This window comes from Myotis yumanensis, unplaced genomic scaffold (assembly GCF_028538775.1).
Source record: "Myotis yumanensis isolate MYYU_CA2020_CCGP unplaced genomic scaffold, mMyoYum1.0.hap1 SCAF_10, whole genome shotgun sequence".
NCBI classification, from domain to species: domain Eukaryota; kingdom Metazoa; phylum Chordata; class Mammalia; order Chiroptera; family Vespertilionidae; genus Myotis; species Myotis yumanensis.
Window position 1 is genome coordinate 15,281,610 of NW_027223761.1, and position 17,107 is coordinate 15,298,716.

Genomic DNA, 17,107 nt, shown 5'->3' on the forward strand with positions numbered 1-17,107 from the left:
AGAAACATCGATCAGCTGCCTCCTGCACATCTCCCACTGGGGATGTGCCCGCAACCCAGGTACATGCCCTTGACCGGAATCGAACCTGGGACCTTTCAGTCCGCAAGCTGACGCTCTATCCACTGAGCCAAACCGGTTTTGGCTGAAGTGTGTTTATGATTCATCAGAAGAGGCAGATGGCAGGGTGGACTGGAAACGTCTGGACTTGAGTCTCTGTAGTCTCCTCGCTGCTGTGTGACCTTGAGGAAGTGACTTTACCTCTTTGTGCTTCAGTTAGTTTCCTCAGCAGTAATAGAAACACCTAGCACAGGGCCTGGTAGCTTCTGTTGCTATTTAGTCACTTCCCTGGTCTTGTTACCACTGGGGAAGAAGCAAGTTGGGGGGAGAAGAAGCCTATGGGATATTGGCAGCAGAAGTTTCCTCTCAGGAGGAAGGGGATGGTGACACCTACTATGTGTCAAGCATACAGTTATCCTTATTTTACAGACTCAGAGAGGGCAAATGACTTGCCCAAGGTCACACAGCTAAGAAAAGAGATTCAAATTCATACCTGGGTCCCTCAGGTTCCCAGTTCATGCTGAGCTTACTCCACCCTTGAGAATTCCTCCCCAAAGCTGTCACAGAGTGAGTCTGGACTGGAGGGCGCTCCAAGAGTGGGTGAAGGAGGGAGGGAGGGTGGGATCGAGGCAGAGGCTCCCACAGCAGCGGCCCTCCCTCCGGCAGCCACTGCGGTGTGTGATGGGGAATCTGCGCCCCTGTCAGTCCTGTTCTGGGTGGTCCTGCTTTCCCCTAGGGAAGCCCCAAATGTCCTGGGAACATCTTGTTGACTCTGACACCTGAATGAGGTCTGTCTCCCAGGGTCCCAGTGTTTCTGACTCTTTCTTATTTCCTACTAGAGGCCTGGTGCATGAAATTTGTGCATGGAGGAGGAGGGTGTCCCTCAGCCCGGCCTATACCCTCTCCAATCTGGGACCCCTTGGGGAATGTCCAACTGCCAGTTTAGGGGCCTAAACTGGCAGTCAGACATCCCTCTCATAATTTGGGACTGCTGGCTTCTAACTGCTCGCCTGCCTGCCAGCCTGATCGCCCGCTAACTGCTCCCCTGCTGGCCTGATTGATGCCTAACTGTTCCCCTGCCAGCCTGGTCACCCCCAACTGGCTTCCCCTGCAGGCCTGGTCACCCCCAACTGCCCTCCCCTGCCAGCCTGGTCGGCCCCAACTGCCCTTCCCTGCCAGCCTGGTTGCCCCCAACTGCCCTCCCCTGCTGGCCTGTTTGCTCCCAACTACCCTCCCCTGCCAGCCATCTTGTGATGGCCATCTTGTGATGACATGAGGGCAGCCATCTTGTGATGATGTTATGCCACACCTGGGCTTTTATTATAGGATTGGTGGATTTGCCTTTATATCCCAATCCCTGCCATTTTGAGCTTCTATGCTCCATTTCTCTCTGCCACCTTGGTCCCCACAAGGACCCCAGAACAGGAAGCTGGGGACAGCCGAGTTCACAGGCCCACTTCCTCTGCACTGTCGTCAGGGACACTGGGAGGGGCTCCCATGATTTGGGACTCCCTGGGGGGGGGGGGGTGAGGGAGTGCAGAGGGGGTTGGCTGGGTGGGGAGGAAAGCCGCAGGCACCCCTGACTGGTCACAGGGTCTGGGAGCGGCGAGGGGACCCTGGGGCCAAAGCTGCACCGCAGCCAAGGACAAGGGAGGCTCAGATCTCAGGCTCAGCAGCACCTTCTCTCACCCCAGGCGCCTGGGAAGAAGCCAAGATATCAAATCCCTTTGCTGGAAGTCCCTCCAGCTGCTGTGCTCTTTGAATGAATGGCTGCCCCTCCCTGAGCCTTGTTCTTCCTATGTGAACCCCTTCCCTCCCCAACCTTCTCTAGTTTCATCGTCCTAATCTTTCCGCTCAAATAAGACTGCCTCCTGATGCTCTCCCCTCAGGCAGCCCAGCTCGGTCAGCAGTGAAGCTCCAGCTAACCCAAGAGGGCAGGCCACGTGGCTGTGTGGCTCCCTTCCTCCCTGAGCCATCCTCCCAGCTCTGTTGAGGAGGCAACCTGGGTCTCATGGCAACGGCCAGCCCTGGGGACAAACCCGGTTCTACTGCACCCAGCCAGCCGCCTCGGGCACATGTCCTGGTGCGTGCAGCAATGACCAGCCTACTTCATGGGGCTGTTTGGGACATAACCCGAGCTGCCATGGCCCGAGTCATCCCTCCTCATGCCCAGCCATGCCCAGTGCCGAGCAAACGCCAAAAGACCAGCCTCTGGTTTCAGACCCAGTCGCTAAGTCTCTGGGTGGCCCCGGGGACACGACTCTACATCTTTGTGACTTGATTTCCCCATCTGAGCAATGGAAGTGTCCCTCCTCTCCACTCCACCCATCTCTCGCACTGCATAGACCAGTGGTTCTCAACCTTCTGGCCCTTTAAATACAGTTCCTCATGTTGTGACCCAACCATAAAATTATTTTCGTTGCTACTACATAACTGTAATGTTGCTACTGTTATGAATCATAATGTAAATATCTGATATGCAGGATGGTCTTAGGCGACCCCTGTGAAAGGGTCTTTCGACCACCAAAGGGGTCGCAACCCACGGGTTGAGAACCACTGGCCTAGACACTCCAAGGAGCCTGCAGGTCAGGGTTTCAAAGGTTGTTGTGTGTGGGGGGGGGGGGGGGGGGGTGAGCGGGTGGGGAGGAGAATAGCCAGCCGGCCTGGCTTGGAGGCCCGAGGAGGCTGAGGAGGTGGGGAGGAGGCCATGGGGCAGCCCCGCCCCCTGCAGGCACATGTGCAGCCCCATCTGGAACAGCTGGGCCCCACCCGCACACATGGTCCTGCGGCCAGGCCTCCAGCACGCCCCCACCCCGCTGGCTGCCTTCCCTGCCACCCCCGGATTTGTACCCATAATCTGCATATTTAGCAGTTCACCACATCGCAGGCCAAACCATAAATCCTCCTCCTCCTCCAGGGGCGGGAAAGAGCTCCCCACGCCCTGCAGCAGCCCGAGGCCTGGTTCCTGAGAGCCCACTCCCCAAGCCTCCCGGCGGGCAGGTCCTCAGGTGTCCCCCGGCTTCCAGGGGCCGAGCCAGGCAGCTCAGAAATCAGAGTAATAAGATAATTGCAAGAGAAATACAAGGGAATAAGAACAATTTCCTTTGACCTGCAGGACGCTCCGTGAGATGACCTGGGCAGCACCTCTCTCCCCGTCGTGCAGAGGGGTAACCTGAGGCTCAGGGCCCACTCGGCAGCAAAGCCAGGCGAGGCTGTGTGTCCCGAAGGCCTGACCAAGGCACGTGAAGTGCTAACCCTCGAGTCTGGAAGCAGCTGGAAACGATGGGCGGACCAGAGAGTGCGGAGCCCACACATGGCCTCCGATCCCAGCTCTGCCCCAGCCAGCAGTCTGGCCACGGTCCTGGGCTTGACCCTCTGAGACAGGGTCCATCCCCCCTCGCTCCTGGGCCCTCTCCAGCCTCCTGATTCAGCCCCCAGCCTCCGCCTTCCCTGCCCCAGCCCCACAGAGGCAGGGCCTTCACTGTCACTGATTCTCTTCAACGCAATGCCAATGGACACCCTTAGAACGCTGCTACCAAGAAATATGCACAGCGGATGTCCTGGTGCCCGTAAGCCGTCCTTGAACCTGATCCCTACCCCGGAATGCCAGCCATTCGCTGTTCTGAGCTCCGTGTAAGGACCAGCTGCTCCGTGAGCGCTCTGTGGAGTGGCCCTTTAGTCCTGACCTAGCCCTTCGGAGAGGGAGGAAGACGATGAAGATGCTGAAGACGGTGTCGGTGAGCAGCTGTACTCCAGCCAGAGCTGTCGGATTCGGGGCCTGCGCCTCCACCCCACGCTGGAGAGCCCACGGCCAGGGGCGTCCCAGGGAGGAAGGAGTCCTCTCGCTTTCTGCTTTAGGGGCTCCTGCAGCTCAGTCCGCATGTGGCTTAACCTCTCCCCGCCCCAAAGGGCGTGCCCACTCCCAATTTTCACACCCACGGCCTCCACTGTCCTCTGTCCGGAGGTATCTACTGGTCACTATAGAGATCTACCAGCAGGTGACCTCCCTCCATGGCCTGGCTGTGCGCCATAGGCCGGCCGGTCTCTCCCCAGCAGCACCGGTGCTCGGCCGGACAGGACACGGGTTCCAGGTCTTCTCTTCTCTCTTCTACTCCTTCCTCTAACAAGCGCCTCACGCCAGGCACTGTTTGATGAGGGAGATAAAGTCACTTTAAAAATGCCTCAGGCTTATCCTCTCCAGCCTGGGTTGCCCCTGCCCACCCCCCTTAAGTGTCCACTCCTGGGTGAAGTAGACATTTAGGACAAAGGTGGAAAAACCACACCTGGAAGCAGAAGACCAAGGTGTAGGTGCTCACCTTGGCATTAACTCGTGTGACCTTGAGCAAGTCACTCGACTTCTGGGGGTCGGCTTCCCCAGCTGTCACATGGGGGGCCTGGACTCCAGCCAGCAGGTAGCCTCGGTCACTCGGGCCCCTCCTTCCTAATTTTTGTCCTGTTCACCTACTCCCGTAACTTTATTAACTGAATATTATTCTTTAAATAAAGGTACTTCCCCCAGTTAAATACATTTGTTTTAAAAGGAAATCTTAAATCGCTTCCACAAATGAAAAACCCAGTATCACTTGCCATAAGAAATAAAAGGTAACCAGAAAAATAAATACAATGAAGACAAAATAACGTTAACAGCCTCCGTGGAAACCGTTCCCTGCCAAAGGCTGCGGTCCCAACGCCTGGCCTGCTCTCCTTCCACTCATTCATCTACTAAATGTCCCCCGGGCTCCTTTCCTGGGCCAGGCATTGTTCTGGTTCCGGAGATAAAGAAATTGAAGAGAAATAGATAACGTTCCTACCTGTTGGAGCTCATGCCCTGGTGGAGAGGGAGACAGAAAATAAGTAACATAAGCACAGTATGGGAGAGGCACACGCTATGGAAGAAAAGAAGCCAGTGGAGAAGGGGCCACTACCTCACCCAAAATGGCCAGGGAAGGTGTTGCTGTGAGTCTGAGCAAAACTCTGAAGGAAGCAAAGGCATGAGCTATGTGAGTAGCTACGAAAAGAGCATTGGGTCTGAGAAAAAAGCACGTGCAAAGGCCCTGGGGCAGGAGGAGTGTGATCATGTGTCTGAGAAATCTCGAGGAGCCCAAGGTGAAGTGAGTTGGGGGGTTGTTGCTCAGCAGGGCCTCCAGGGCTAAAGAAGTCAAAGACATCAAAGCTTTGAGCTCACTCCGGGGCTGCCCTCAGAGTAGGGAGGCAGACCCCAAACTCCTCTTTCCAGAAGAATCCAGGCTGGGGGAGGGGTTGAGGGAGAGGCCCAGAGCTGGGACCAGGGTGAGGCAAGTTGGTGTCCAGGGCACAGAACTGAAGGAGGCACTCCTGGTAGGTGGGCACTCGCACACGCGGAGAGAAGCACCTCCTTACATTTTGCTTCCTGGTGTCCGGCTTGCCTCACCCCTGTCCTGGCCCTGATCTGGCATCCCACTGTCTCGCTTCACCTGAGGCAGAAGGAACCTCCCCACCCCTCACCCTTCCCCGAAGCTCAGTGCCTCAGCTTGCTGAGCTGACACTGCTCATGAACAGGGTGCTGCCTCCTACTCTCAGTGTGATCTTAGGCCAACTCCTCCCCTCTCGGAGCCTCAGTTTCCCCATCTGTGAAAGTGACACCACATGAAACTGCCACAGCATCAGGATCACTTGGGACTCATGCAGGGGTGGGGTGGGGGAGCCCTACTTATTTCGGGTCTCAACTCCAAACCTACCGAATCAGAATCTCAGGGCCCAGAATCTATCTTAAGTTCATGGGCCATTTGCTCTGTGAGCTACTTAGAGCCTTCCAGCTCTGACTGTCTTTGGGTTTATATACAGACAGTCCTCGGGTTACATCAGACTCGACGTATGTTGTTTCGTGGTTACATCGCCATGTCTCATTTATAATAATAAAAGCATAATATGCTAATTAGACCAGACAGCCAAACGATCTTCTGGACGACCTTTTGCACAAAGCCGGGGCTGCAAGGGCCGAGCCCCTTGCACGAATTTCATACATCGGGCCTCTAGTTTATTTATTAAAAAAAAAAAGTTCTGTCATTTCGACTTATGTACATATATGCTTTAATTTTTTTATTATTTATTTACCACAAGTAAAGGTCAGGAATTGTTATCTTTCTTTTAAATTTTTTTTTTACTGTTTCATTTCATGACTGCTGTGTATGTGTTCCATGTGAGTGACGTAGGTGCTTATGTAGGAGGGTTCCGACTTACGGCAAAAATCGCGTTATGTCGCGCCATAGGAACGGATCTCCAACATAACCCGAGGACCTACTGTACTCCAATTTAGAGAAAAATGCCATTGGTGGGTTCATTCATTCATGTATCCTTACAATCAAGCAACATATATTTCTTGAGCGGTTACTGAGGGCCAGGACATATTCTAGGTTCACAATCCTGTATTCACAAGGTGCACACACTGGTGGGGGGTGAGACATAAGACACAGGGCAGGATGGTTTAGATGACAAGAGCTGTAAGGAAAAGACACTGTGGTATGAGACTGGAGGAGGGGCAGGGCTACCTTAGGGCCCTTATAGATCAGTGATGGCGAACCTTTTGAGCTCGGCATGTCAGCATTTTGAACAACCCTAACTTAACTATGGTGCCGTGTCACATATAGAAATTTTTTGATATTTGCAACCATAGTAAAACAAAGACTTATATTTTTGATATTTATTTTATATATTTAAATGCCATTTAACAAAGAAAAATCAACCAACAAAATGAGTTCGCGTGTCACCTCTGACACGCGTGTCATAGGTTCGCCATCACTGTTATAGATGCTTCCTTGAGAAGAGGCATTTGAGCTGGCACCTGGATGACATTCTCAAGGAAAAGGTGCTCCAGGCAGCATGAACAGCCAGTGCAAGGGTCCTGGGGCAGGAGCACATCTGGTGCATGTGAGCAATAGATAGAAGGCCAGTGCAGCAGGAACATGGTGAGTAGGGAAGAGGAGGAAGTGACAGGGATAGAGAAGAACAGGGGACAGAGTGTGCAGGGTGAACCTGGACAAAGTGTTCAGCAGGTTGTAACAGGATGGGATCTTCTTCAACAGATGACTCTGATACTGGCTGAGAAAAAACCGGAAGGCACAGTAGAATCAGGGCGGCAGCCCCAATTGCTCAACTGAGATGGTCTGGTGGCTGAGCTGGAGGTAACTATTAGTAAATAGCCTGCCTGCTATGCAGAGCACAGGTAATTCCTGTTATGTCCACAAGGTGGCAGAATTCCAGCGAGGACAGGAGAAGCCAGACCTGGGGTCAGGCTGGGCTGCCTGTGGGACCAATGGGCGGTTCGGCTCCAGGGGGCAGCCCTCATGCTGCATGCCATGTGAACAGTGCCTACTGGGGTTGTACAGTGCACGGTCTGGCCTGGAGTCTATATTCTGCTGTGCCTGGTGGTGCTAACCAGTAAGTGGGACTGAGGCAGGCCTAACGGGGCCCCTGTCCACAGCAACCAGCACCTCTGAAAAGCCCAGACTCAAGCTGGCCTGGCCGGGGCTGAAGCCTGTCTCGGCTACATAGAACTATGCAACCTGGACATGCTGCTTACTCTCTCTGTGCTTCCGTTTCCTCATCTGTCAGATGGGGCCCGTAGTAGCCCCCACCTCACAGTGTTGCTGGGCAGATTACATCAACTAACATGCAAAAAGTGCTTGGGATCGGGCCTAGGTCATTGTTAGTTCTCACCACATGCGAGCTTTTACACGTAGTGAGAACTCCTTTCTTTGGCAAGTGAGCTGGGAAAGGGGTCAGCGAGTAGGCGGAGAAGGTCCCCATGACCCGGGAGGCCTGGAGCAGATGGTGATGGCTGAGCAGAAACCGGACAAGCAGAGGAGAGGGAAGGAGTGGACTCTTGATTTGCATGGAGGCAGGGCCAGGGAGGAACAGCAGCAGCGGCAAAGGTGGGTGTTTGTGGGAGGATCGAAGGAGCAGGTACCTGGAAGGGAGAGTTTGGTGAAGTGGTGTGGAAGGGGAGAGGTTAGGCACAGGTCCTAGGGCCAGACTGAAGAGCCTTGAATGCTGAGAAGAGAAATTGTGATCTCTCTCACTCGGAGCCCCTGGGGGAAAAATAATAAAATGATTTAACAATAGCATATGTATAAGGTGTTTGTACATATTATCTCATTTAATATTCCAAACAACCCTCTTGTTATCAACAACTATTACTATCTCTGTTAGGGATGAATCCCAGGCTGGTGAATTTTTCATTTCAGTTCCACTCAGAGAGGCAGAATCGGTGAGGGGGGGAGGTCTGCAAATGCCCTGGCCTTCTCCAGCAAATGCAGGGGAAAGGTCAACTTAGAAACAAACAGAGAAACGAGAAAGCAAATCAAACCCTTTTCAACTGTCAGGTAGGGTCCTGTCATAGCATTATGGCCCCCACTTGGCAGATGAGGAAACTGAGGCCCAGAGGGCTGGATCTAGAACCCACACCTTAAGACTCCACTGCCCATGAGGTCTGCTATGGTGAGGCTTTGCACGCCTCTCCCAGTGCCTCCTGCTGAACGCAGCCCCAGCCCACCCCTGCCCCATCCGCTGGGTCAGCAGCATCCTCAGCTATCACCTGCCCCTCCATACGCTTGGCGCAGTGTGCAGGCCTGGAAGTGCCCACTTTTAGGGACAAGTGCGACACCTTGTGGAAACGTATGAGCATGGCATCCTGTTAAATGTTATGGGCGTTTTCCTGGAAGGTGCCAGGGCATATTCACTGCCTCACTTCCTTCCTCTCTGTGAATATTTATTGAAGGCCTACTATGTGCCAGGCACAGTCTAAGACAAGCATATCAAACTCAAAGGCTAACACGGGCCAAATAAACGAGGCATGTGGCCCGTGGGCCGCGAGTTTGACATGCTTGGTCTAAGGTGTTATAAACACAGAACTAAATGTGATCCTTTCCCTAAAGAAACTTCCAGCATAGAAGAGGCATTTCCCTCAAGAACCTTGCAGAATACAATATTGTTATATTTTGTAACAATCATTGCAATCACCATTATCAGCCGCTATCATCAATGTCACCACTGATGTCATCAATGTCACCACAACACATCACAATTCTCACCATTACTGTTACAATCTACTATCACCATCCTCATACGACCACTACCATACCCATTGCCTTATTATCATCATCTTCACTGCCACCATTATCACTGCTACCACCATCAGTGTCACTATTAACAACATCCATTTATGTAGTTCTTCTTTAACTTCATTAATCAGGGTTTTGTAGTTTTTCTAATATAGATTTTATACATGTTTTTTAGATTTATAACTACATATTTCATTTTGGGGGATGCTATTGGAAATGGTATTGTGTTTTTAATTTCAAATTCCACTTGTTCATTGCTGGTATATAGAAAAGCAACTGACTTTTGTATATTAATCTTGTATCCTACAATTTATCATTACCTAACAGTACTAGGAGGTATTTTCATTATTACTCCTAATTTTCTACATAAATGATCACGTCATCTATGAACAAAGACAGTTTTATTTCTTATCAATCTGCATACATTTTATTTCCTTTTCTTGTCTTACTGCATTTGCGAGGACTTCCAATGTGGTGTTGAAAAGGAGTGGTGAGAGGGGACATCCTTACCTTGTACCTTAGTAAGAAAGTTTCCAATTTCTTACCATTAAGTACAATGTTTGCTGTAGTTTGTGTGTGAGTGCATGTGCGTGCACGTGTGTGTGTGAGAGTGTATGTTTGGTAGATATGCTTTATGAGGTTGGGGAATTTCCCCTCTATTCCTAGTTTACTGAGAGTTTTTGTCATGCATGAGTGTTGGTTCTTCTTCCTCAGGAATCCAGGCTGGTGGATACTTTTTCTGTCTATTGCTTTTCTGCATCTGTTGATATGGTCATGTGATTTTTCTTTTTTCAGCTTATTAATGTGATGGATTACATTAATTGACTTTTGAATGTTGAAACAGACTTACAGACCTAGGATAAATCCCACTTGGTCACAGTGCATAATTCTTTTTACACATTGTTGGATTTGATTTGCAAATATTTTATTAAGGATTTTTACATCTAGGTTCATGAAGGCTCTTGGCCTGTAGCTTCCTTTTCTTTTTTGCAATGTCTTTGGTTTTGGTAGCACAGCAATGCTGGCCTCCTAGAATGAGTTAGGAATGATTCCCGCTGCCTCCTTTTACTTTTATTTGTGGTGAAATTTAGAACACACATACACATGTACATGAAAACGTATATGTCCACCATAAGGACAATATTGAAAACAAGTGTCTGCCTACCCAAGCCAGGAATTGTGACCTTGGGGCAGTAACTCAGCCTCTTTCTTCTTTTTCCTCACTTTTAAACTAGCATTAATCATAACAAACATATTGAACCTCAGGCCTATTTCAAGTATCAAATAAATTACAGCATGTTAAAGGTTTAGCACAGTCTCAGGGCCTGGGAAGGACTCGTTAATATCAGATATCACTATGACCAGGTCTTTAATTTTATATATAGAAGCATGTCTTAGCCTAAAAATCTAACCCATGTACACAGTGAATTTTGCATAACGAGGGACTACATTCTTCTGTGTCTACGTGGCAAACATAATGCATTCCTAACCCACCCCAAATTCCCAACCACGTCCCCAATTATTATTTAAACATAAAGTGGCTGAAACACCAATTGCCTAATTACTCAACCCCGAATGGACTCATTGGTGTGCCTGTTTGTCTGCTGGGCACACACTGTGTGGTGGGTGAAGGTTGTCAGTCCACCACTCAACCATTTCTCTAGCTTTTTAAAAAACATGTCATGCTCAGGAAATGTGGTAATGCATTCCAGAACCAACGGCACATTTATAAATGTCCTCTACCTTTTTATTCATAAAAATATGTGTGTGTGTGTGTGTGTGTGCGCGCGCGCGCGGCGCCATAGATGGAGGCACATGTGTGGCGCAGTGAACAGCTTTATCCATACATTTTTTTCTTTTTTTCTAGTTAAACAATGACTTTATTGCTTGAGTACATAGACATTTTATGCAACCAAGACAGAGGCTGTGGATGGACTCATATTTCCAATGAGGGGGGAGGACTCGTTTGGTCTTAAAATATTGAGCCAACTGGTAAATACAACTGGTGAATAATATAGCTCTCGATCACAATGCAATGGAATTAGCATTCTTATCCTTTCTGTTCCTCTCAAGATGCTTTCGAACAGCAACTGCCTTTTTTTTCCCCTCTCAAATATATTTTTATTGATTTCAGAGAGGAAGGGAGAGAGACAGAGAGATAGAAACATCAATGATGAGAGGGAGTCATTGATCGGCTGCCTCCTGCACACCCCACACTGGGGATTGAGCCCGCAACCACCGCATGTGCCCTTGACCAGAATCGAACCTGGGACCCTTCAATCTGTAAGCCACGCTCTATCCACTGAGCCAAACCGGCTAGGGCCGCTTTCTTAATTAACTGGTAGAGATCCTCAGGACGATCGGGCGCAGGTCCTTTGGACTTAAGAATTCTCAAGATCTCATTGCGTGTTACAAAGCGTCCTTGCTCGATGCCATGTGGGTCTCCTGGGGTCACAGTAGTTTGTGAGGGAGTCAGACCCTTCTTGGCCAGCTTGTAGGCCTGCTCCTTCTCCTCATCAGGTGTCCACTTCAGCCAGGTGGGGGCGCTGCAGCGGGGAGGCAGGGCCCCCTGGGACAGACCCTTCCCGGGAGCATGCCCGCGCCCCATGCTGGCAGCAGACAGGCTCCAGAAACGAGCTCCATTCATGTCTTTCATTGCCAAACGTTTCTATTCACAGATTCCGTTTTCTGGGTCTCTTGGCTCACCTTCGTTCTCCACAGGCTTTTCCTCTTTTGTGGAAAGCATTTCCAATGAATAATGCGAGGGAGGCCAGGGAGGGGGCGCATGGCCCATTACGCAGCCTAGAGGATGGGCATGGATCTCCGGGGAGAGCCGCTGAGGCGCAGGGACACCGGGTCCCCCCACAGCATGGACGTGCTGCGGCCATTCCTCTGCACAATCATCGGAGCAGGGTTTTTGTCCCTTGGAGTGAATTTGGGGTAAAGGTTGTTAAAGTCACGGTATGTACCCTTTCTTCAGAAGAAATGTGGTTCCGTTAGAAACAGACCAGTTAGGAGCAGCGCTGCGGGAAGAGGGCCTGGAGCCCGCAGGCCCTCCCCCTGGGATCCCCCGCTGGCCTCCAGGCGCGTCCACCGCCATGTGAAGATGTACATGGACATCGCGCTTCCTGGGAAGCGCACGGAGCCAGATTGCTTCCATGTTTCCAGCATCGCACCGGCGGCCTAAGGCCCGGGACTCCGTTTCATGCTCACTGGTGGGAGCTTTCCTCCGCTGGGCTTTTTATGGGCACGACTTCCCTCTCTCTTTGCGTCCTGGCTCCTGTGTGCAGTTGTTGGGGATGTTTTCCAGTTTCCTCTCATTGTGGTTGCTGACAATGGTCACAATCGGGAGATGTGCCCTGGATGCTCATGAACCACTTTGGACTAGTGCAGCGGCCTCCTCCCTGGTCTCCCTTCCTCTAGGCTTGCCTCTCCAAGGCCTGTTCTCAAGCGGCAGCCTGAGGAACCTGTTGAAACACAGTCAGATCATCCCGTTTCCCTGCTCAAATCCTTCCCTCTGACTCAAGCCCAAGCCGGTCAGACCCTCCATCATTGGGCCTGTGACACCTCTCTGGCCTCATTTCCTATTACTTTCCCTGCGTGCAACCTGTTCCAACCTAGCTCAGCCTCAGGGCCTTTGCACATGCAACCCCTCTGCCTGGGATGCCCTTTGCTCAGGTAGCCTCAAGGTCTCTCCCTCACTTCCTTCAGGTCTCTGCTCACATGTCATCTTCTCAGGCTTCCCTGACCTGTTATATGAAACAGCTTTCCTCTTGCAGAAACTCCCTACCTTTTACTCTGCTTCACACTTCCAATCCACTTACTGCCTAACCCACCATGTTATATATTATTACTAAAGGCCCGGTGTACAACATTTGTGCACTGGGAGGGGCGGGGGGGAGATTCTCTCAGCCCAGCCTGAGCCCTCTCGCAGTCCGGGACCCCTCAGGGGATGTCTGACTGCCAGCTTAGGCCCGCTCCCCGCAAGCTGGCAGTCAGACATCCCCCAAGGGGTCTTTAGTACTGCCACAGAGACGGGAGAGGCTCTGCACTGCACTCACCAGCCGTGAGCCCAGCTTCTAGCTGAGCGGCGTTCCCTCTGTGGGAGCGCACTGACCACCAGGGGGCAGCTCCTGCGTTGAGTGTCTGACCCCTGGTGGTCAGTGTGCATCATAGCAATTGGTCATTGTGGTTGTTGGGTCAATTTGCATATTAGTCTTTTATTATACAGGTTTGTCTGTCCTTCACTGGAAGATAAGAAGCTTCAAGAGGGCAGGGCCCTTGACTGTTTTGCTTACAGCTGTCTCCTCAGTGTAAGAATATTGCCCAGTACACCAAAGACACTCAACAAATAATTGTGGGATGAAGGAATGAATTCTAGTCAAATGAGAGTATTAAGCATGATTTCTTGCATTATGTTGTTTTGTAACTGGCATAGGTGGTAATTCTGCCACCTGGAATGTAGCTATCAGTGCTAGAGAGGCTGGTGGTAGAATGTCCTTTGGTTCCCATTGATCCACTCCCCCTCCCTATAAGAACATTAGATAGTCCTGCCCATTGTCATGTGATTGATTAACATGAGAGAGGACACTTCTCTGTCCACTGATGTGGAGCTCAGCTCTGTGACTTGCCTTAACCAATAGAAATGTGGGCAAAAGGGACAGATGCCACAGCTGACCAGAAGCTTTGAGAATCATCATGGGGCTTGGCCATTCTTTTTCCTTCTCCCATAAGAAAAGCATATCCCAAATAGGGGCCAATTTTTCATCTTGAATCTAGGAATAAGAAAGACATAAGGAAGGAGCAGACGCCCATCTGACTCATAGCAATCTTTAGTGGTCATTTAACATAAATGAGAAATAAATCTTTGTTCTAAGTCAATGAGATTGTCAGGGTTCTTTGTTACTGCAGCATAACCTCACAAAAACTGACTAATACAGGGCTAAATGGTAGCACTGGAGAAGTAGTTAAAATAGATGACCTCTGAAGGCCCTTCTAGGCCCTTATCCTAGACTCTATGGCTCATTCTCAGTAAATGGGACATGAGTCCTGAAAAGGGAGGCATTTTGGGGGAGACAGTAGAGCATATTTATTGGGTGTTGAGTCAGACAGTCCTGGCTTGCTCCAAGCTTTGCCACTTACCAGCCATAATATCTTATTCAAATTATTTATAAACTCACTGAGCCTTAGTTTCCCACTCCATAAAATGGGGATGGTAGCCCTAACCGGTTTGGCTCAGTGGATGGAGCATCGGCCTGTGGACTCAAGGGTCCCAGGTTCGATTCCAGTCAGGGGCATGTACCTTGGTTGCGGGCACATCCCCAATAGGGAGTGTGCAGGAGGCAGCTGATCGATGTTTCTCTCTCATCAATGTTTCTAACTCTCTATCCCTCTCCCTTCCTCTCTGTAAAAAATCAATAAAATATCTTTTAAAAAAATAAACCTTCTTTAAAAAAAAAAAATGGGGATGGTAATTGTTCCCACCACAAGGGGTCAGTGTGAGGATTAGATGAGACAGCGCCCAGCACGCATGTACCATGCCCTCCAGCAGTAGGAGCTGTAGTGGACATCTGTCATATTCAAGCTGCCTTGCATCTTTTAAATAGTCTTTCCAGATTTGACGAAATTCCTACATTACAAGTTCTACCACCCACAGTGGACATGGGAAATCCAGCTCCCAGCCTCCTGGCAGCCAGCCCTTCAGGCAAGTGGCCTAGGCTTCTCCAGGCAGACGCTCTGTACAAGGCTTGCATTGGAGGGAACAGCTCTGCCAGGAGCTCCGTGTTTTGCTGGTGTGGCAGAGGTGACCTCCTGGTGGTGGTCTGTCAGGGGTTCCTGAGGAAAGTGGGTGTCAGGTGGAGGAGGGTGAAGACAATCGTCTTGTTAGGCCAGTTCTGCAGTAATTTGAGACCTTATTCTTGCAAACTGAGCTTGATCCTCTCTCCAGCCAACTCCAACCTTCCTCCCTGCCTTCACCTCCCAATAGCTCAGGGGGCTTTGCAAATGCCTTTTAGTACATTTTTCTGCATTAACCACTAGTTTACACTTTCTATGCTTATAATGCCGACTAGACTTAATATTATTTCATCACCGTTGTTAAATAAGCGTCACTGGGGCCTTGAGGTCTCCAGCCACCAGGGGGACTGTCGGCTGGCTAGCATTGGCTTGTGAATCCCATACTCCAAGTTTCCTTGGGTGAAGAATCTGCAGTTGGAACCTGCTAAGGAGACCTATTTTCATGTCTACCTTCACCTGGCCCTCCTGCCACCAGAACCGGGTGGGGACCTTCCCCCTCCCTCCAGCATTCCTTCTCTCCCTGGTCTCTAGGCTTCTCTTGGTTGGCTGCACTGAATGCTGTGGACACCAGAGGGCGATAAATACCCACTTTGGAGAGAAGAGTATGGCGAGTTACGTTTCTTTTTTCCACTCTATTCTGTTGGTGAAAGTAATGACTTGGAAACAACAAACTACTCTGTCTTAGAGCCCTAACGTAGCAAATGTGTGTGCATTGCCTGCAGCTTACAGGTGGGGAAACAGACCCATACAGCCTTCTCAGTGCCTCTATTTCCACATCTTGGAAATTCACAGCCTCATAGGGTCATTGTTATAAGGACCAAATGAGTGCTATTAAAATTGATAACTTAAAATAAATGAATAAACTTATAACTTAAAGGAAACAGTGCAGGTTGAGGGAGAGGAGGTTCTAACTCTACTCTGAGGACTCTGAAGAAGGAAGATCCTAAATAACCCACGTACTGAAGACTCATTGTCCGCTGTGGGACTTATTCATTCATGCACAAATGGTTATGTGAGAAATATTGTCTACTTCGCTTCTTTAAACCAGCTTAATTCATATGTACCACAACCTTTTCTATCCACTCATCCATCAGTGGGCCCTTGGGCTGCTTCCACATCTTGGTATTGTCAATAATGCTGCAATGAACATAGTGGTGCATACCAGTCTTTTGAATTAGTGTTTTGGGTTCTTTCAGATAAATCCCCAGAAGTGGAATCAGCTTACTTCGGACTCTCAGTTCCCATCAGAGGAATTTCTACTCCAGTCATCCTAACAACCTACGTGGGGGAGGGTGTATTTTCTTGACTGAGGCCCCGGCCAGCAAGAAAATGTGCGACAATAGCATCCATCCTGCAAGGTCGTCTTAAACTTTGCCACATCACCCCCATCAAGAGAGGGAGCACAGTATGTTCTCTCTCCTTGAACTGGGTGGGCCTTGGTGACTGCCTCCACAAATAGAATACGGAAGAAGCAATGCTACATGATTCAAGTCTAGGTCAGAAAATGCTACTCGCTTCTACCTTGTTCTCTGCGTGCTCTTGAAACCCAGCTGTCTTGCAATGAGGAAGCCCACGTCGCATGCAGAGAGGCCTCATGGAGAGGAACTGAGGCCTTGGTCCACAGCTCTGGCTCAGCACCAACTTGCTAGCCATCTTAGAAACGGGTTCCCAAGCTCCGGCTGAACCGGCTGACATTGCACAGAGCAGAGATAAGCCCTTCCCACCAAATCACCCTAAATTGCAGATTTATGGGCTAAATGATTGGGTGGTTTGTTACCGAGCAATAGGAAACAGATGCAGCGCTCTTCCTGCCTCCCTTCCTCTCTCCCCGCAGGAGCCAAGGAGACCCTGACACCCATGTTCTTGCCCACAAGAACCTTCAAGTCACCTGCTCGGCAGCTCCTGTGCCACACTTGGTGTGGGGGATTCTCTGAGAAGCTGGGAACCCCATGGACATATCCTTCTGAGGTCTTGCCATCCTACCATCTCCCCTGCCTCCAGGTTGGTCATTTGATACCTTCTCTCAAGGCTTCTAGAGTGGTTCTTCTTGCCCCTTTTCCCACCCCCAGAACTCCTAGCTTCACTTCCGGGTGGACTGGAGAATTTCACAAGAGGTGCAAGTAGCCTCTCACGAGAGGGCATGCTGTTCTCTGCCA

At 50.3% G+C, this 17,107-nt stretch overlaps 1 pseudogene; it reads right to left on the reverse strand.

The window, feature by feature from the left end:
- Positions 1 to 11,059: 11,059 nt before the first annotated feature.
- LOC139017874 (small ribosomal subunit protein uS15-like) lies at positions 11,060 to 11,763 on the reverse strand (annotated as a pseudogene).
- Positions 11,764 to 17,107: the final 5,344 nt, after the last annotated feature.